We start from the raw sequence: 22,572 nt of genomic DNA, 5'->3' as shown, positions 1-22,572 counted from the left end.
ATTTATTTATTTTGTGATACTGTCAATCCCATCAGAGATTTTTACAGGAGTGGTTAGAAGTGTCAGTAGACATTGTAGTACAGGCATTTACGTAAGGATACAAAAGGGCACTCAGTAAGAGTAAAGGATAATGGACCTATGTTAACAGCAATGAGTGTGGCAAAAACACAACGCGCAATCAACCTATTTAATTTACATATGATGTTTTGCAAAAAGAGAAATAAAAAACGGAAGAAAACAAGAACAAGCATATGAGATATACAAGTGATAGCATCATCTATAATTTCACATCACAGATTTCCAACACTTGGTAATTAAAATGATAACACAACGATGATAACATCACTTAGTCGTTGTTACAGTACTGCTTGGCCAGCAAGTTTAACAAATTTGTCAATAGTGGAATGTGTGACTACCGTCTGAACTTTAGTAAAGCATTCCAGTCGCGAACAGCTCGCGGGAAGACCGAAAAACTAAATGTATTGTTAGCGCAAGAATATTCTTGGAGTGTAAGGTGATGCTTATGGCGGGTTTCTCTGGATGTGTTATAGGAAATGTAGGTGTTAGAATCCACTTGAACCTTATTATGCAGGATGAGATTTGAGTCGGCACAGCGTCGCACGTCTGCTTAGTGTATGAAGGCCGATCTCGGATAGCATCTGAGTAGGCGAGTCGGTGCGCCTATATCTGTTAGAGATAAAACGCACGGCTTTTCGCTGGACAGCCTCAAGAGTAGCTATCCGATTTGGGCAAAGGGAAACCACGCCACGTTCGCATATTCTAAGACAGGACGTATGATTCTCACATAGGCCAAGAGCTTGCCTTCCTTCGTAGAGTATCGCAGGGCCCGGTTTAAGAACACAAGCTTTCGCATCGCTTTGCTTGCTACGTGCTCTACAAGAGCCGACCATCCTAAGCCTGATGATATGATAACGCCCAAGTATACTTATACTGAGTGATAGTGTGAAGTATAGTATTATTACAGCCGTATGTAAACGTAAGCTTGGATTTCTTATTTCTTATTGATATTGAAACTATTTTATCAACGTTGATGGCCATTTGCCAGTTTTCACACCATTGGGCTATCAAAGAAAAATTCTTATTAAGACTAATTTGATCTTGTCGATTTAGTGCTTCTCGATACAGGACGCAGTCGTCTGCAAATCACCTAGCCTTGGATTCAAGCTAATTAGTTATGTTGTTTATGAACAAAAGGAACAGGATAGGGGCCAAAACGGAACTCTGGGGTACAGCTCAATGTACTGGCCACAGTTTCAGAAGTGTGGTCTAACTGAACAAACTTGCGACGGTCAGGTAATTGCTAATCTAACTAATAATGATGTCCGCCATTGCAGAAAATTCATCTGTAGTGTTGTGAGTAAATTTTGGAGACTTTCTTTTTTTAAGAAAGCTTTTGAAGTTAAAAACATTGGATTACGATTCCGTTTTTCTTTTATGAACTCGCTGCTTTTACGAACTTATACTGTAGTAGTGCTCGACTAATATGTGAATTATTGAAAGGCTAACTAGAAGAGACTAACACATATTCCGCTACAGAATGTTACGTATTTTCGCCTGTATTTTAAACCACTCCTGCACAGAATTTCGCCAAAGTTCATCAACGCCTGCGAACTGTGCGCAGGAACATTGGATTGTTTCCACGGCGCTTCACCATACGACGAGCCGCTGACACACTCACGCACACGTATTGCCAACCGCAAAAGCTTGCGGAGCACGGCATCCGAAGCAAGAATTAGTCGCGGCGTGTGCATCCGCCTTCGAATATAAACGTACAGCGGATACTTTCACGCGACGCCACCAGTTCTAGCACCTAATTTTCAGTATGCTTTGCGAAGATTTTCAACTTTCTCCCGAATTTCATGGTCTTTAAATATTTTGGGATGGGCTGTACGTACTGACAAGCACACATGTGCCCGCACACACTGGCACACGTATGGGTGTGCGCGCGTAAACGGAGGTAAAGGTCGGTTTGCGGCAAGAGACAGCCGAATGGGACCTGGACAGACTAGTTGCAGAAATTCAATTTAGGGGCAACCTTCTCCCATTTTTCTCTCGTACTTGAATTTTACAGACCAGACAGGCCAAAAAGCAGCTATACTTAAGCAAGGCATGCCGCTGTAGCGACATTAATGCGTGCTATGGCCTTGGAATGACCGACAGTGCTGCATGCGACGTCTGCGGCGTGAAAGAGAACATCGAACATTTATTATGCCATTGTCATCGATTTCAGTCGGAAAGACAAACACTATCTATCGCATTGCGATGAATGGACGATCGGCCGTTGGCCGTGCAGGCGCTCCTTGAAGACCGTCCCCATCGCTCGTCGGCCCACAAAGCTATGAAGGCACTTTTTTCTTTCTGTTGGGCGCCAGCTCACCGCGCCATTCCTCCCCCTCCCCTCCCTCCCCATATCGTATCTTTCTATTCCCTCTCTCCGGTCTCCCAGAGAAGGGTAGCCAACCAGACGCATTTCTGGTTAACACCCCTGCCTTCTCCCTTTATTTCCTCCTCCACCTCCTCCACCGCCCTGCTATCACATTACACATGTCACGAGCCTCTCCAGCCCTTGTATGTAAATAAAATTTACCTCATACTTTTGTCTTACGAGCAGCGTTTGCATGAAAACATATACATATATATATATGCATCCGTGACCGCACAAAACATTTCTGTTACTTCCATGGCGTATATAGGAAAATGTAATTGTCGGAGGTATCATTAAGAGGCGCAATGAGTACAGCGAGTCTCATCTGAGAACTATAATCGTTTCCTCGTCTTCCCATGATTGAAGAAGTCTCAAGCTTGAGGTGGTGGTGCCTTTGTACCGGAAACAGTACTGATTATTATGCTGCACCATCGAAACATTTTTCCGCACATTAAGTGTCCGCTCGTAATGTGCGACGGTTCTTCTGGCATACAGGTTTGTTGACTACACTAGAGCCGAATTCACAGATATTTGCCCTGGCCGGCTAATAATATGTCCAACACCAGGATTGGCTGGCGTGTACTCTTACGAAGAATATTAGAATAAGTGCTTTTTGTGAACATGGGGCCCTGGTCTATCAGTTGCACTCGCCGGGGCTTCGCCGCTTTTTCTGCACCGTGAGAGAATTCTTCCGCGTTTCAAGCATTTCTTCAGCTTTAACTTGTCTTTAAATTTAGACAACGCGTCAGTGATGGCACTCATGTGCACGTATTGCGTAAGCGCACAGCCGTTTAGAGCGCGAAAACATTGCGTGTGCTAACACGGCAAGGCCGTATCACTTCGGTGTTTCCGAAATGTAGCTGTTTCCACGCCGCTTAGCGAACCTTCGTGTGTTTGTGCCTTCTTCTGGCTGTCCCACGACAAAAAGAAAAGTGTGCCCTAATCAAGTCAGCGCTTCTGTTGCAATGCAACCGCTCAACATCAGCGGCGAGCAGGGGGCCTTTTAATATTTTTCCGCTCTCCTGGTTTGCCGGCATTCTTCGCATTCGTTATGCGTACAACGCGGCCGCTGCCTGCTATCTCAGCCAGCGGCGCTGTCACTTTCTCTCTTATTTGTCTCGTTATCGTCCGCCCCCTTCTCGCATTTTCCCCATCTCGAGGCGCGAATGGGGAGCCAAGAGCAAGAGCGCGCGGGTTCTCTCACTCGTCTACGTATACCTCGCTCGTGGAGGCCCGTGCGGATGGCGAAATTCTACGCTCGCGTGACTTTCCCGAATTTTGATAGCGCTGACGCGTTCCGGACGCAGTTGCGCGCTGCCTTGCAGCTCGCACGCGGCTGGGATCCTCGTTTGTCCCTTCGCTGCGCCCTATTTTTGCGCACGGCGGGGGCCGCACGTCTCGAGCGCGCGCTCGTCGCTGCTCGCGTGCGCGCCGCGCCCGGCACGCACCGCCGCCGACATCCCGCCTCACCTCCCCGCTACCACCGCAACCTTCCACGCCGCGCGTTTTGAGCGCGTGAAGGGGAAGAAGTAAGAAAGGAGGTGAAGAGCGGCGGAGGTTGCCCCCCCACACCCTGCAGCCAAGTTTCTGCAGCGTGCAACGGCGTTGTCTCGCTTTCTTGTCGAAGCTGCTCACGGCCCGCGCACTCGCGCTGCAACTGGGCGCGTGTGCGGCAGCGCGGCGCTCATTTGCATTTTCGCGCTCGGCTTATTTCGGTTGCGTCTCCACCGAGTCGTCCTCGCGCGTCTTCTTCTTCCCCTATCGTTGGTGGCGGGCTTGGCCTGTCTTCTTTCTTTCATTTTGTGTGCCTTTCCACCCTAGCTTTTCCTCTCAGTTCCCTCTCTACTTATCTTTTTTTTTTCTTTTCCCGCACTCAACAGTTTGACGCGGTTTCTAGGAACCTTCATTTCTTTCTGCGGCGCCCACTGCCACTCGTTTCTTTTTTTTTTCTGTCTCTCTCTCTCTCTCTCTCTAATTCCTCTTACTTGCCTGCCATGGCATCGCTCTTCCACTGCGCTGTAAGTCGAAAGTGGTTGCTACAGAGCCGACCGCTTTCTCTTCTCACAAAAATTCTTGTGGGTGCAGGATAAAAAGAAGCAGTTGGAACGAAGATATTTATTGCCAGGGAAGGCGAAAAGTCGGCCTCTGATGGCGGAGCAGCCGACTACCCTGCACCTCTTCAGTCGCACGAGAGAGAGAGAGAGAGAGAGAGAGCGAGAGAGAGAATAAAAAAAATGCAATGTGTGGCGGCGTACCAGATATGTTTACGCTCACCATACACTAATGCCAAACACCACTCGCATAGCCGAGCTAGGAACATTGTACGCACACTTTCACATCAGCCAACCGGAACAACCCTATCTAATGCTTTTTGTGCGTATGATATGTTGCTGTTGTGCCCTAAAGGAGCATGCCGCGTACCCGGGAAGGGGTGCCGGCGAGGGTGCCTCTTCGTTACACCGGTCGTCTATCCTGTCTTGTGCCGCGCGGTTGAGTTAAGCAGCTATATTACGGAGTTTTCGAAATAGGGGACCTAAAGTTACGGTGCGCGATCAACCATACGCACAGAAGAATGAAAAACGAGCACAGATGATTCTTATAGTATTCGCACTTTCCAGCGCGTATAGGTGGCGCGGAGAACGTTCCAATATGGCGGGGATAGAGGTGATGGAGGCGATACGAAAGCGTGCGCATCTGCAGGAGCAGGCGGCTTACGGGCCTCTGGTATCTCTAAGCGCGGTCCTTAACATTGCTAAGGAAACGCAGAGATGTGTTGTAGAGGGAGAGGCTACGTTTAACGCTGGCCATATAATATGGTGTGAAATACGAAAGACGACAAGCGCGGCTGTTCAGGTCGAGTAACTCTGCCTGCAGACAAGCGCCGTGAGAGGCCTGCCGCATACTATAAAAGTTCAAGTCTGCAGTGTAACCGGCGCCGTAAAGGTCACTATGTATCCTTACGTTTCGTAATCTATACGCGATGTACAAGAATTGACACCAAGCAGTTAATCGGTAGCGGTCAGATGTAAACAAAGCGCAGTATGCGCTTTATGCCACTGCATAAGGGAAACGTTGGGTGCATTCACGATGAGATAAATGGCTCGACGCACCGGCTTATATACGAAATGCTTGTTAATGATGCCAGATAATAACTAAACATTTCAGTAGTGCCGATTTACAATATATGAGTGACACTATGACGTGTGCCAGCGCACCCCGTTTTACAGCACGATTAATGTTTTCGCGTGCTGTAGAGAAGCTCGCATGCGCATTCTTCATCAATGACCGCTTCAGGTACGTAGTCCTGGCCCTTGTTTCTTGCAACATTGTTATAGAAGAGATACTTTAAGACCAAACAAAACTACAAAATCAGAAACACATGCGCTCGACCCCCGATCAGTACACACCTTTGAATACAGCAAAAGAAAAAAAAAATCAGCGAACGCCTTGTGCATAGACCGCCTGTTTCGTTCTCACACAAAACGACTACGAACAGTTGCGGAATAGGTTCTCTAGTTTGCAATGCTCGCGACGCAGCGTCAGGCACCGTCACAGAGTATTTGCCGAAACAGCGCGAGAGCAGGCAGAAAACTTAAACGGTGGCACTTGTGTACTTAAATTTACTTTGGGAATCTGTAGAGGGCCTTCTTCGGCCACCGCTAGGTCTCAGTTACACCACGGTCTCAGTCTTGCTTCGTGGGACCGCAGCGGGATCTTCTGCGAAGGCACAGCGTTTCTCTTCAGCCGCTTTCGTAAGAGCTCGCCACAAAAATAAAATGAAATCATTGAGCAACAGTCAAGTACACTCACCAAGGTGGCCCCAAAAGAAGTTTTTGTTGAAATTCTCGCTACATATGACTATTTCTTCGCTCACTTGCTTCCCGATGCGGAGCTTGATCACCCACAACTTCCTGTCTTTTTTTTTTTCTTTTGGAAAGTGGTGCTTTTCCCAATACTTTACCCAGTATTGCACCCAATATTGCACGATTTGTGCATTGTGGCACACTGCACATGCGGTTGCTCTTCGCTCGTCGACTGTTTTTTTTTTCCCATATCAAAGAGTACCAAAACGCCAACAAAGCTGCAGAAACCGCGCGGGCGGGAAATCCATCACCCCCTCCCGGGTTCCGAAAACATCCGCGCGGCGGCGCTAGCGTATCTGGAAAGCGCGAATAGCTTTGTATTTCAGTACACTAAGCCGCTTGCGTACGCTATTCCAAAAAAAAAAAAAAGAAACACCTTCATTTTAGAGACCTTCAGATGAGGAGACGCAAATGCCTTGCATGTCCAAGAACCCAAACTCCGCTTGAGTGCGTCTGTACGCAAGATATTTGTATGCTCTAATCAAAAACTATATTTTAAGATATTTGATGAGGGTTATTCTAATCGAGCGTTTGTGCAAATTGTTGGTGTCTTTGAAAGAAATATATCCCCCCCTTTCACTCCTCCGTTAAGAAAACTTATAGATAGTGTTCATTTCCACTCCCGAAATGTACAGCACGCAGAGCTAGACTAAGATTCGAAATTGGGCGGTCACGAGCGGACCTGCGGATGTAACGGTTACCTCTAAGAGCAACTTCCAGCTAGGGAAACATCAAGCCAAATAATACATAAGCGGGAGTTTATAGAAAACTTTAGATCAGCAGTAATTTCGAGTCAGAGATACGAGGGGGTATTCAAACATAATAAGAATATTTTTCTCGCCCAATTCTGCCCAATACAATTTCCCACAAGAGAGCGCATCACTAATGCAATCGAGGCTGCGCTCACATGTGTGGCAAGTGTCGTATATCTTAACATACGACGGGTCATTCTGCCGTAGTTGTGTGCTAGAAAGCAACCCTTACAAAAATTTTTATAGAAAATCCATAGACAGTCCATAGACATTTTTCTATGAAGTCTATAGACTGTTTATAGACATTTCTTTAGACTGGTCTATAGACAGTCTATAGATTTATGGCCGCACACTTTTTATAGACTGGTCTATAAAAAGTCTGAGTTTATAGACTGTCTATAGACATTTCTTTAGACTAGCCTATAGACAGTCTATAGACTTATGGCCGCACGCTTTTTATAGACTAGTCTATAAAAAGTCTGAGTCTATAGACTGTCTATACACTGTCTATAGACTTATGGCCATACACTTTTTATAGACTAGTCTATAAGAAGTCTAAGTCTATAGACTGTCTATAGACCGTCTACAGACTTATGGCCATACACTTTTTATGGACATTTTATAGACAAGTCTGCAAAGAGTGTATAAGGCCATAACTCCATAGCGGCTATCTACAAGTTAGTTTACATTTTTCATTACATGCGGTAGGAAAACGTTTTGAATGTATTTCATTTCATTTTATAGATATGAAATGCATGGAAATGCATGGAATGCAGATATTATGCATGTCCACCTGTTCCTTTTCATCTGCACTTATGCATTACCAATAGTAGATTAATAAAGCTCCTGAACCAGCTGTACTTTCATATATGTTGCATAAACAGAAAGAATTTATATAGTGCTGAATCATGCAGTGCAAAAAATAAAACAAATGCACCGGCAATACATTAACCGTTTTTATTGCTCGATATAATACATGAATTCCTTAAATTCTTGTCTTATGCTATTATGGAAACAGATTAAATATTTACACTACTCCTTGGCAAGCATGGTCGCCAGGCTGGCCTTGACCTTTGTGTCATTAGTCCCAAAGGTGCTGCAGGTGTATGCTGCAAATAAGTACATGCAGCAATATGAGGCAAAAATAACAGATGTGTATTCTTTGTGTGTTCATTAAGCAGCTGAATATATTTACTCAAACCATCTAAGTCAATACTTAATGCGGTTTCACTATGACTAATGGCTGCTTGTCAATACAAATCAGTAGCTTTATGCAATGTTCTATTGCATGGTATGGTGAACAATTAAACAGTCACAACTGCTGCTCATGTCAGCAACAGTATGTTCCCTTTTATGACAAGTTCATATATGATGCATTAATCTACTTATCCCAAATGGTCCCTATATTTATTGCGGAAACGTTACCCAGTTGGGCTGTCTGTACAGTTTTTTTGGCTGGTAGTTAAGTATGCCCGTGCAGAGGGATGTTTTCAGGAGACGTGACTGGAATATTCCCAGTATCGTGCCTAAGATTGTAATTTATTTTGCTTAGTACACATTGAAATGTATTTCTCATACTTTTAAATGAATGGGTCATTGGCCATAACTTCAACAGATGGCGGATGGGTTGATTGTATTGATATGGTACCTTAATTTCTTGCAGGTAATGAGGCCTCTTGGGCATGCTAACAGGTTTCCAAGTTAGGTATACCACATGAGCACCCGAAATACCACACGAGCACTTTGTGTCATGGCACGACAGATATGCACCTCCTATGAAACAGAACTGATAGTATAGTTCGAATGAATTCTATCACAGTAAATTATTTAAGGTGCTTTGAAAGATGAAATTTTTTTCTAGGCTATCGAGGTTCAGGACGGTTAGTTAACGCAAAAAAAAAAGCGTATTGAGTAAGAAATGCCTTGTCAGTCTGCTTGACTTTCTTTTTTTTCAATAAATAGAACCAATTTCCTTCAATTTTTATGAAGTGAAACGTTTTAAAAATATATTTAACACAGATACTTTCTGGAAACTTTGACATGTAACAAGACAGCATACCTATGTGGCCAATTTAAAGTTTCCCGATCTTTTTCCAAGCCTTTCCTGGCTGTTTTCATGAAAATTTTCTGGCAATCTATGACGCCTGCAGCTTAAGTGCAATAAAAAATACTATGGTTTAATGCTTGCCAAGTAGTGCCAGTCCATAATATTTAGATAAAACGAATAACACGTCAGTCACTTAACATGTAGTATTAGATGCAACTGACTTGAATCCCTTGTTTAATAAAGCTGACAAGGGCTTCGGCAAGTTCGTAATTGATGGCCACACGAGTACAGCACGGAAGACACAGAGACACGCGTAAAACAAATGCAACAATGTGAGGGAAAACTATACAATGAGTTATTTTTACGGTTCAATAGTAGTTTTCTATATAATTTGCTCTCACCACTTATGCCTCTAGTTGACTTTGTTTACCTATGACTAAAGACTACATGGCAATATTAATCAGTACCATTATGATGTTTCGTTATATTATAGATATGATAAGCAGTTAGACAACCATAATGGTCGCCGGTGTTAGCAACGGTACGTTTCGTTTCAAGACAGGTTCATGTGACACACAGTGTACTTATAAAAATAAATGTGAGAATCCCAAACGATTCCTATAATATTAATTGTTGAAACAAAGATACCCTGCTGGACTGTGCACATTTTTCAGGTGTTAATGCAATGTGCCCGTGCCGATCGAACATGCTCAGCATACTGACTGCAGTTTTGAACAATCACGTTAACATTTGCAATTTATTTCCGCTTAGAACAGTCTGCATTGTCTCTTTTCTCATACTTCGAGATGAATACATTTGCCACACTTTCAGTAGAATGCGCATGAATGGGGGCGTACTGATCAAGTCACTTATCAACTAAAACATGTTACGATCTCTTAGGTGTGTTAATAAGGGTAGAACAAATGCAATGTCCACTGAATTATTTGAATAATCTGTGCGTTATCTACTAAGAAAAGACCACCAAATTAATAATCTGGCTCTTTTTTCTTTTGTACAGCGCATATAGCATGCTGTCTGTCCAAGACGACGGCACTACATGCAACAGTAATGAAAACCGGAACACTTATTGCGCACGACAAGGGCTCCATACCGTGCACGACTGGCACAATGCGAATCTGCGCCAGCAGCTGCCTAGAGATTAAGAGCACGTAAACTGCATAACCCCAAAGCATCGAAAGGCGCTTAACGCTTTTCATATAGCTCGAACGATAAGTTCTGCTGCCAAACTGTTTGAAAAAGAGACAAAAAACAAATCTTCCAACTACCGTCAAACGCAATGCCTTCAGTCTGAAACGTGTAAAGGTGCTTCCCGGAGCGACTAATTTATTGTGCTCCAATTTTTTCGGCTAAGTTGCGAAGCTGCGAGTGACTGAGCTTATCGCAGGTTTCATGCTCCAAAAGCGTTTGTGGTTGCATATAAATAGATTGGGTGAATCTAGAGATTTTCGCTTGACATTTCTTCAAGTCTCGTGTTTTGCTTGCGGCAACTTCCCAAAATTATTTAGATTGGTTGCCAGAAACCTTAAAAATACTGCTACCTTAAAAACAATGCGAAAACGGCAGTGCACACACTGCTGATGCATGCCCCGCAAACACGGCCTTTCATCCGAGTACGTTAGCAGTTATTTAACTATACGTGTCTGTCAGAACATTCTTGATGCTAACACAATTTCGAGATATATACGTAAAGCGTGTCACGAGAATTTCACTACACATGCGGCGCAGCATTCATCGCGGCCGGATCAAGCGCCACGAAATGAGATCTACCACACTGGCTGCCCAACATACACAATCCGCTTAGTGGTAGCTCAATATCAAGTTAAAACATGGTGTAGCTTCCTTCTTTACGCACCTAAACTATTATGCGAAAATCAACAAGCCCGAGCGATCGCTCGCCGTAAAACATTCCGTATAGTAGAAGCGAGAACAAGAGCGCGTTATGAAACCATGTCAACGACAAACCGACACTATACCCGACTCGCCTGCGCTACATGCAGCCGCTTCGCGCTACGAAATGCGCTCACATAATCATGAGCTATTGACGCAAAACATCTTTGCTAAAGCTTACCGTTCAGTGTAGTTGACGTGTGATGCCACAAAGATGACACACATACACAGACACCAACGTTCAGGCGGACACCGCACACCGATACAACCGTATACGTGCCTGGCACACTCGTTGAGATGGCGCACCGCCGCGCATGCGCAAGATCTCCGCGCACGCGCAGGAGCTCCGCGCGCAAGAGCGCGCGCGCTTGGAGGAGTGTGAGCGCCTTTTCCTCCTTCATTTTTTTTTTTCGCTCTCTCTCTGCGCGCCATGCGCGGCGGAACGGGTGGCTTATTCATCTTTATCACCATTATTCATCTTTTTTCGTGGACGAAGGAAATGCGCTGGCAGATTGTATGACAAACGCTGTGGGCTATCGTATGAGACTGGAACGCTAACTTGAATGCGCTGTTTGTAAAAGCCATTACAGGGCCCTTCAAAGGTTTCAGACGCATTATTGCCAGCGTCGATTAGTAATACAGCGTACTTGTAGCATATCTTCCAGCGTACCACCAAATGTGATGCCCGCACGTATGTTAGTGCTAATTTTCTGTTCCGGTGATAGGTCAAAGCAATCAGTACAGCATTGAGGTACTCATATGCGTGGCTGCCCAGGCATACCGCCGGCGAAATACTGGGTGGGCTCTGATAATTTGGCACCTATCTTAAGTGAATGAGAAACTTTGATGGGTTTATAGTGCAGGATATCAGTCAACAAAAAACCGCCCTATGTTAGTGACGCAGCCGAGGTATGAAGAAAATGGGAAAAGTATCCGAGAATCGGACGACACACAACGCGAACACCACATGCGCGACATCGGTTCATCGCACATTCACAAAGTCCGCGTTGTCAGCTACAAACATTACGAGTGTCCTTGCTGTTATCTCGATGCCTGTTTGGAATCCACTTGTAGCTGAAGCTGGCGTTCATAACAACTATTATAACAATTGGATCGGCGTTTTGCTTTCTTTATTCTACTGCCGCAAAAGTGATGCGACAACTGTGAAGACTGTCTTGGGATTGCCGAGACCGACTACGTAGATCATATCATGTGGTCAACAAATGCGGAGGTATACACTTTGTGTATACTAATGTCTACAAATAGGCTCTACAGCAATCTCAGCAGTATACAACTTCAGTGGCTTATATCAAACGCAGCTACGTATTATCCTCCGGTACCTGCGCTTGGTTACAGCGTACACGGGTTGGGCCCAGATTAACGATGTTTGTCTACTGTTAATCTATAGACATGCAATACCACGAAAACTCAGAGGCAGACCAGGTGGTGAATTCACCACCTGGTCTGCCGGCTTTCGCGACTTATTCAGCACATTTGCCACATCATCACCATCTGACCTTCACCAGCTGGTCTCGCGAAGTGTACGTCCGGGAAGCAGCCAGGATTAGGGCCTTCGGGTGCCTGGAAGACCTTTGTGACTCGGACGTTGCCTGTTCCGCCGCGATCCTCGTTCGGTGCAGCTGCACCGAATGACGACTAGCAGTCTGCACGGTTTGCCCGCCGCGCCGGCGTTGCACGCGGTGCCGGTCGCGCATGAACCAGTGCCATATCATCGCCTTCGCAGAGGGCGGGGAGTATGGGAACTCGGCATTACATATTATCGACTTTCTTATATAGACATTCAATACACCAGGAGAGAAAAAGAAATAGAAACCTTAGCCGACTATTATTATTAACTGTCTAATATAGAGAGTCTATAGGCAGAGTATAGACAAAAATAGATAGAGACCGTAATCCACTTTTGTCTATAGGTAGTCCATAGAGGGGAAGGATACAATAAAGAAACAAACTCCTTATCGACTTTTTTCTATAAACTGTCTATAGACTGCGAGTAGACAAAAGAAATAGAAACCTTATCGACTTTCGTCTATAGAAAGTCTATAGACAAAGTATGGACAAAAATAGATAGAAGCTGTATCGACTTTCGTCTATAAGTAGTCCATAGAGGGGAAGTAGGCAAAAAAGCTCAAACACCTTATCGACTTTTTTCTATAGACCGTCTATAGACTGCGTATAGACAAAAAGAAATAGAAACTTTATCGACTTTCGTCTATAGACAGTCTACAGACTTTGTATCAACAAAAGGCCAAATCTATAGAAAGGAAAGGTCGTCTAAAAGAAGTCTATAGACTTTCTATAGACAGTCTAAAGTCATTTTTGTAAGGGAATGGGCCGACCTTGATCGTTAGTTGGTTGGTTCCGTTCGACACTCTTTGGTTCTAGCAGAACACGACGTATAACGAAATAATGGGGATCCAAAGGTTTGAAGAAATATCGGGCCAGCAATAAGGGGGAACTAAGTAAAGACCAGCCAACCGGGACATATATTGCTGGTCCTGCTCGCAAATATATGGCCCTGCCGACATTGCGCGTCGGCTGATGCATGCAAGCTGCGGGCTTTTTCTGGTAGTGGGGAAGTCTCATTATTCTCAAGGGGTTTCTATGAATTCTTCCTGTAGTACTCGAGTACTCTAAAGGTTTCCCAGAGCACTATGGGGTTGTTCTAAAGATCACGTCAGATTCTTTCAACCGTGATTTTCGCAGTAAGTAAGGAAATAAAGAAGTGACTGGTGCCTGGCGATTTCTTGTGACGCCGTAGCTAAGCATATGTAAACCATGTTCAGCGAAATTCGCGTGATTCTTAGAAAGCATAGGTGAAGATTTGTTCCTGTAAACAGTGAACGTTCTCTGATGAAAGACCCTTTGCGTGCTACACCGTACAGATTATTTTGTGCTTTGTAAGCAAGACTACATTTAAGCTCAAAACAAATCACGCCGTTTTCCACTAAGAGTGCGAGAGAAAGGCCCAAACCTGAATACAAGTTTTGCACGACGTTCACTGATTTCTTCAAAAAGGCACGGATGGGATTTCAAAAGGCAATCAAGTAATATTGGCAGAGTGGTCACTGAGTGGTCACTGAGTGGTCACTGAGTGGTCACTGAGTGGTCACTGAGTGGCCAAATGAGTGGTCACTTCATCTGCAGAGAACATACATCAGCCAAACATATTTTCTGAAAGTCCACTCTAATCCTCAACATCCGTGTTTTAATACCGTTAACGATATGACATATGCTACACTCTTTCGTAATCGTCCCTCCGTAAGACAGCCTTTCTCGCTGCGTGTGAGGGAGCTATAGTCATGAAATGCATGTCCCACTACTCGAGCTTCGCCTAATGTATCCAGCCAAGCTGCTATACCTCCTTGGGAGTGGCAGCTGATACAATGCTATATATCTTTCATGCAAGTTACAAAACACGCTCCAGAGATTGAAATCCAAATGCATTTTCGGGAACTCCAGCACAAGCACTCCTGCACGGAGTTCTACACAGACGCATCGAAGTCACACGACGGGGTGTCCTATGCAGCCGTCGGTCCATCCTTCTCGCAATCCGACGTACTGCATCCGGAAACTAGTATCTTTACGGCTGAGGCCTACGCAATATTGTCGACCATGAAGCATATAAGGAAATAGAAACTCGAAAAATCAGTCATATATACGGACTCCCTAAGTGTTGTGAAGTCTTTGATATCGTTTTGTAAGCACAAAAATCATGTTATAATTGAACTCTATTCCGTCTTATGTAAAGCATATGCATCTAACCAGCATGTGATTATATGCTGGATACCTGGCCATAGGGGCATCCAGAGTAACGTTCTAGTGGACCAGATGGCCACATCAATTTCATTGCATGCAGTTAATCCTACTGCTTCGGTCCCTGTCACAGACCTGAAGCCTTTCTTAAGAAGGAAACTGCGAAACCACTGGCAACGTATATGGGACGCAGAAGTAAACAACAAACTGCACGTGATAAAGCCACAGTTCGGTTCTTCACCCTCCGTAACAAAATCACGGCGAACAGATGTCCTATTCTGTCGCCTCAGAATAGGACACACATTTGGCACGCATAACTTTTTACTCACTGAAAATGATCCTCCAACCTGCGGTAGATGCGGGGAGAGGCTGACCGTCCTCCACGTCCTCCTGGAGTGTCGGGCAGCCGAATTTCACAGAAGAAAACATTTTTCTCTAGCATACCGGCAGCACATCCCCCTACATCCCGTAATGCTACTCGGCCCAGAAACTTTATTTGACACCAACGCAGTCCTAAGTTTTCTGGAAGATGTTGTCTAGCATGTTGTTAGCCCCACATGTTCGTAGCGGGTCCTCTCTTCAGAGGATGCTGCTGTGATAGCTCTTTCGTATAGCACATGCCTCTAGGCCCTTGTGTTTCAAGGCCTCTGGCGAGGCAGCAGTGCTCCAAGTAATTTTACCATCTTTCCATATTTCCATTTCCATTTTTACCATATTTTCTATTTTGCATCATTCTTCTACGATGGATTTTAATGTTCATAGTATTCGTCATTAGTCATCGCCATAATTTTATAGCACGTAGATTTTACGCACTTTACAGCGACTATTCTTAGGCCACATTACAGCCAAGTCACATCTTCACAGAACTCATCATTCCACCGCGAAATCACTAACACTGTCTTGGCGCTCTTTGGCCATATCTGGCCCTTGCGCCACTAAACCACACACATTCATTCAATATTGGCAGACAAGTCATTTTTGCGTTTTTTTTTCTGCGCCGCGCAGACTCTGACGGCTTGTTTGAATTCATTGCGGAGGTTACATGAGACATTACTGTAGTGTACAAAGAAAGCGTTGTCTGTGTAATGATAAAGAAATTCATTAGAGGCTGCTGCGGTCGCCGGAAACGACTTTAGAGCTATACAAATCGCTAAAGTCTGCTTCTTTCATAATCTTTCGTAAAGTGTTGATGTATTTGCTTGGTTGCTTTCTCCTCGAACACCAATCCCGAAACAGTCTATGCTTTCCTTGAATATTTTGCAAATTGATCAGGCATGTTTTTGCCATGTGTGCAGAAACACTTAAGGGCATCTTTGCAAAGCATTGCTGAGCTTTTGCTGCAATCTGGAAAAAGATTACTTCTACCGGCGAGAGTGAATTCCGATTAAGTCAGTGAATAGAACACGTGATAGATTAAGAAGTGTAATTAATGTCAGAGTTTGTAAACGGTGGCCTTCTTCGTATTCACCTTTGAGCATGATTTGGCAGCTCCTTCACTTATACGAGGTGTTCCAGCACTGACTGTCTCCAATTATTAAGGATATGGGATTTAGAGACAAGACAGTAATTATGGTTGGTCAACATTCATAGCACTGGCTTACGTCAGATAGAAAGAAATAGAGACGAGCACGACCAAACCGCGTACACTGCAGAGCGGTAGGGGGCGGCGTTCTTAGTCTGTCGTGAAGCCCCACATACCGCAGGAACTTTAATAACGCGAGTAAGGCCTATAGCGTGGAAGTTCTGAGGGAGTACTGACTTAAAGCTTTGAATTCTGATAGTGGGCGACGGGGTGGCAACGTGCCAGCTTTCAGCCCGCTGCTCGTGTTCCTATCCAACCGGACGGGGCGCCCTTCAGAGAACTGCGAATAAACCGGCAGCCACGTGGCGCGGGGTTAGCTCAGGGATGTGGTACTCGGCCGCGCCACCCGGGACAAAGCAGAGTTCTACGAAGCCCTCTGACGTCGGCTCCGGACCTTTGCACCTGTGTGTGTGTGTGCGACACGAGTATGTGAGCCCGCCTCCTCCAAAAGGGCGGGTCATCTTCGGTGACGTCGAATGGTGACGTCGAACGATGACTGGACGAATGTTTCCGTTCGCTTGGAATCAAGGTGGGACCAAGTGCTTATAAGCAGTGGTTGCCGGCTGCTCGTGGTGTGCTCGTCGTCGGGAGCTCAGTGCTCGTTGTCATGCTCGAAATGTACTAGTGAGCGGTGTGCTCGTAAGCGGTTTGCTGTATGTTAGTCTTGCGGACTCCATCTGGGAGTCACGCTAGACTGTCGATGCACCTCATGTTTTAAATGTAAATACTGCCAGTAAACCCTGCTCTCCTAAGTCCCGACGAAGAATCAAGTTCATCCCGGCAGCTACGACTGCCAAATTCTTACAATGTGCAGATCGGGCGGCTTCGTCGGCTTGGTCATTCCCGCTGATGCTGCAATGTCCTGGAAGTCATTGAAAGATTATGTTGTGTCCCTTGTCATGGCTACGATGATACATGTGTCGAATTTATGAGGCCAGTTGTTCATTGGGTCCGTGGCGCATCGGGCTTTCTATGCACTGAAGGGCTGCCTTGGAGTCACTAAAGACTGTCCATTGTTGCGGTGGTTCCTGATTAAGGAAATCAAGTGCAGCACGTAGTGCCGCAAGTTCAGCACTCGTTGATGGGGTCACACATCAAATATTTAATTTGAGGAACTATGCGACAGTCACTAAGAAGCTATCCGGTAAACAAAATTTGACTGCGGAACCTTTAATAATCAATTTTAGCAAATCAGCATGAATCCTGACACACACGCCGCGCATTTCTGAGATGTGTATCTCCGAACTTGCAGCGTGACCGTTCCACGAATAATTTTCTTCCAATTCCTTCGCAAGCAATGCATCCATTGAATTATTTGAACACGCAAAACAGCTTGTACAACTTTTGTGCGTACGCGCACACATGTTATTTACAAAGCACAGCGCATGTGCACTCAACTTACCGATGAGGCGTCAAAAAGTAACACATCGGCAGTTGTCTACACACGAGCACTTCGTGCTCCTTGCTTATTCGCGAAAGCGCTCCCTGCAGCACACTCTGTGCTCGCCTTCATCGAATGTGCTTTCGATAGGCTTCGTGAGGCTGGCGCTAATCGCCTAAAGATGAAAGACGACAGCCGCTGCGCCGCTCATTTTTATGTGGCTGCGGTCAGTTAATGGCCGTAACACCTGCTCGGCTGGGGCTCTGCACTCATATTTCTTTTCGCACTCTCGACGCCTGCCGATGCGAACGCCAATACACAAGCCTCTGGAACGAAATCTGTTCGCGGATGAAGCGCACTCAATCAGCGAGGAAGTGGGAGTTTCGCCTGCAGTTGCAGCAAGCTATCCAAGGAAGCTGCAGGCGCTCATAGCGGCCACACGCTGTGTGCCATCAATAACCCCAGCAACGAAATGAACCAACGTGTTTTACCTTGTGGACATTTTACTCAGCATAAATTTTCTCGGAGCCAATATGGACGTTATTGTTGACAAACTGTTTGCAAAATCAATTGAGCTCCGCCACAGTGCTCGAAAAAAAGAAATGTGGACGGGATATTCTCGTATTCTTTTCTACGGGCTGGGTCATTCATTGGTCTTTTATTTTTTCGCAGTGTAGTAACATGTGTACAGCTAAACGTCGCATGAATTTCTATTTACGTTGCTGTGTGACGTAGTGTGACGTTTTTATGCTGTGCACGGCTGCGGTTGATTCAGGCCGCCGACGGGGGCGGAAAACGAAAAATCTCGCGTGCCTGGCGCTGAATGCAAGAACCTTCGCAGATGTGCACTCATCCGCTGCAGCGTTTCCCGTAGCACCACTGTTGTTCTAATGCGTAAACGTCGCCAAGGAATCAATCATCAATTCAATCGTTAGGCAGGACATATTTAGAGACGACGACAAAAACGATGCGAATTTTCTTCACCACCGGTTCTATATATACGCTCCGGTCTTAAGAGTAACGGAGCCTAGATTGAGTCCACCCACAGAGCTGCGCCCTTTCGGCGTCTTCCCCAAACACCGTTGGCGTATAAAGAAGGAACAGAAGTAACGCAAAACAGTTAGCTAATCAAACAAGGAAGGAAGTTGTTGATAACCTCTAACGTGTGCCCAATAAATCATCGGCCATGCACTTGCACCCCCCCCCCCCTCCCTGGGTGCGACACACAGGACAGTGAACGTATCGCACAAGGCGGAAAACCCCGCTTAAGCTGAAACCCAGGATAAAGCTGCTTCCGCCTTTTTGTAACACTTTGTTGGGGTACTTTTGTTTCTTCTTCTTGTCTTACCTTCTTTTATTGTCTCCTCGTTTCCCAAGGTTCCCCTTTATTTATTCTTTTCTGACTATCTTCTTGATTTGGGGCTTCTTTATTTTCACGCAGCTATCTCTCCCTCTCTGTTTTTTGGGGGACGGTACAAGAGGAGGCCGCGGAAAACGAGATGGCGCGGCGGCGTTGTGCGCAGCCGAGGTCCGTGGGGTTCATCGGAAAGGGGAGGAGGGGGCAAGGCCCGGATCACTGCAAAGCCCGGCAATGGGCCATTCTGTCCGAGCGCTAATGCGTTGGGGAGAAAGGACGTGCGCCCCGCCGTCTCCTCCAGCGCGCGCGAACGACATCGTCGTCGCAGGCGGCGGTCCGCGAGTGCATGGCTGCTGCCGAGAAACGTGCCTCGATCCCTCGTCCCCGCTAAGAACGCGCCTGTGTGCCGGCAGAAGCCACCGTATATGTGTACATACACTGTTCCGAGCGCTGCTATAGACACGAGCTGGGCTAAATAAGGCGCTTTGTCACCGCGAGGAAAAGTAAGACTATTTACTTTTCCCGCTCTTTGTACGCCATAAAGGAGAGAGGACGTATGTATACGGCCCGTTTACAAACAGGCGTGCAAAGTTTACGGAGCGCATAATTTGCTTGCGCCGCGGGTCACACGATTTGCGTCGAAAACGCGACGACGTTAAGCGGCTTGTTTTGCAGAGAGGCGCTTCGAGGAGCCCGGGTTAAATGCCGATTCGCGGAACGGTTAAACTGCCTTGACTAATACGATACGATCAACGAGGGCGAGGTACGTATGTATGTAGACCATTCGATGAGAGGATCGATATTCTCACCGAGATGCGTACGAGCTTATGTTAAACGCGGTGGGCGGCGACTTAAAGAGGCCGTCAGATCGGCCAATCTATCGTACATATAGAGCATGGACGTCGGTTCAAGCGTGAAAGTAGTCAAGTGCGGCCGCTACGAAGCGAGATTTTATCGACCTATAGGGCCCAGTTGTGGTCAGGGCTATTGCCGTGCACTGGAATTCGTAAACTGTCTTCACTCGCACGAACAAAGCGAGTCTTTTATTATCGAACCTGCATAGAGACAAGGCCGAGCGTCGATAATTCTATATTTGAGCACAATCTCGGTGAAGTGGCCACTCGAGTGCTCGGGCGGAAAACCACCGCGCCCGCGTACGGCAGTGCATGGCAGTAATCTTTTACGATCAAGCGGGCTCCAGCGTCGATGCGGGCCGAGAACGAAAGGGGGACGACTCGCCAAGTCGGAAGGCTTTTCAGTCCGCTTATATACGCGCTTCCAACACATCACTTACGTGGGGGCCACATTTTTATCGCTCGACTCCTATTTCATGGCGTGTTGACTGCGCCGTCCTCGGTTCGTGCCTCCCCCTTAGCTGGCCGTATCAGCGCGGCGAGTTATTTCGCCGCATCCGTGGCGCGCGGGACGACCCGCGGCCAAAGGTGCGTCGTGCCGAGCTGGGAACCACCGCAGCACCATCCTTCCGCGTACCGGACGCCCGAGAAAAATGATGAAGGAAAGCCTATCGTCGGGGCTGCGCCCTCGAAGGAAGCACACGAAAGATTTGATGTTCGGGCCGCGCGTTTATACTGTTTGGGGCCTGAAAGACGCGCGCCGCCACCAGCTCGCTCGCTCGGTATACACGGCGGTTTTCTGTGCTGGGCGGCGAGCCTAAACGACTCTGAGCGGAAGGGCAGAGAGAGGGAGGGCGCAATGCATTTTTTTTTTCTCCCCCAGAAATATGAAACCAAATCGGAGGAAACGTCCAGCAGCACGGCTCCATATTTCTCTCTCGCGCTCCGCTCTGCCGCGGTCGCGCATTAGGCGGCTGCCGCTGCGCTTTTCCCCGCGGCGGCCCCGCGCTGCGAGCAGCGTGGCGGAATCGAAATTTATGGTTGCCCGTTTTGACTCGCTTTTTGGCTTCCGAGTCGCTCCTCTGCTTGCTGTCCAGCCGCCCTTGCGCCGGCCAGATAGCCGCTTTGCGGAAACCGGCCGCCGTGCGCCTCGTTCCTTGTGCGCTCGACCCTGGGGCTGGGCGAGCGGCGCGCGCCTTGGAATTTGAACACCGAGATAAGGCCATAAAAACAGCCTGCCGTTTTGCCTCGCGCGCCGCTACTCGAGGCTGCCCGCCGCGTGCTTGCCGCGCAGCAGCACTCTCTTCTACCTCTCTTTTCCTCGCTGCGTCAATGAAAGAAATAACGCCTCCATCTGCCGAATAACGGTGTTAGCATCAATCCCTGGGCAGATATCATCGATTGAACTTGCAGATTGCGACAAAACCGTCTATATATATTTGCGATCCTATCGTCTCAGGGCGAATCGACCCGGTGATGTCTCGTGCTGCTTACGTCCCTATTGAATTTGGTTACTGATCGAAATGCACTGACCCCGATATTTATGTCTTGCCCGAAGACGCCGCAAGCACGGCCGGTCATCGCAAGTTTCGCGAACATGTGTTTGGTTGTCGTCTCGGTGATTTCCCTTGCGCTAGATGGCCCGCGCTTCGTATTAACTTTGACTGAAAACGTGCTCTAGTCATCGCTGTTTTCTTCCTTTGTTCCTTTTTGACACTCTGAGCTTTGGTCTCTGTTATTGCTGAACATGAGGATTTTGCGGCGTTCTCGCCTTCGGTCATGCTACGACTTTCATTTTCTTTCTTTTCTTATTTTTGTTTTCGTTCTTTCTTTCATGGCACCTCAAGGCTTTTTGCACTTGATTATCAACTCCGCAGAGGAATGAAGCAGGCAAGGAACCAAGCAACCAAAATATGAACAAGCCTTCTTCGTTCACGTTAGAAGGTGCTGTTTTGATTTGTGGGCATCATTTATTTGAGGCTTATCCAGTCTCTCCGCCCTTTAAATGATACAACAACGGAATGAATGAATGAATGAATGAATGAATGAATGAATGAATGAATGAATGAATGAATGAATGAATCTTCCTATAAACAGGGTTTTCGTATTGTGGATAATGTAAATGCATCTCATAAAAAATCAAGTATTAGGTCAGACGTTCGCCTTTGAAGTCGCACTTTTGCTGAAAAAATTATTTTGTAAGCATTACGATTGAACTGCTTCCCTTCACTCGATTTCTGCTAAATGATCATGTGTTTATAAAGCAGCATATTGTGTTTCACCCGCCGTGGTAGCAAGTGGCTATGGCGTTGCATGCGCTGTTGAGCTCGAGGTTGCGGGTGCGATATCGGCCGCGGTGGCTGCATTTCTATGGGGGCGAAGCGCAAGCACGCTCGTGTACTTCGAGTTCGTTAAAGAATACTAGGTGGCCAAAATTAATATGGCGTCCTCCGCTACGGGGTGCCTCATAATAAGGTCGTATTTATGGCATATAAATCCCTAAAATTTAATTATTTATTTCTGCGTTACCAGCACCACGGAAGTAACTCCGAAATCGTGATCTCTTCAACTGCAGGTTCATCGTAACCTCTACACATTAAGTTGCCCA

General features: G+C 46.4%; 1 protein-coding gene and 1 long non-coding RNA gene across 3 annotated transcripts in view; one reads left to right on the top strand and one right to left on the bottom strand.

Moving 5' to 3' along the window:
* LOC135911488 (serine-rich adhesin for platelets-like) overlaps positions 1-22,572 on the top strand; it is a 358,528-nt gene that overhangs the window by 121,130 nt on the left and 214,826 nt on the right. The window lies entirely within an intron of this gene.
* On the bottom strand, positions 8,000-18,323 carry LOC135910503 (uncharacterized). Its single transcript, XR_010567087.1, has 3 exons — positions 17,775-18,323; positions 15,120-15,180; positions 8,000-8,170 (listed from the first exon to the last, which is right to left on the bottom strand). It is a non-coding gene; the product is annotated as an uncharacterized lncRNA (long non-coding RNA).

This window comes from Dermacentor albipictus, chromosome 1 (genome assembly GCF_038994185.2).
Source record: "Dermacentor albipictus isolate Rhodes 1998 colony chromosome 1, USDA_Dalb.pri_finalv2, whole genome shotgun sequence".
Lineage (NCBI taxonomy): Eukaryota > Metazoa > Arthropoda > Arachnida > Ixodida > Ixodidae > Dermacentor > Dermacentor albipictus.
Note: the sequence above shows the minus strand (reverse complement) of the source record. Positions and strands in the feature narration are given on the sequence as shown.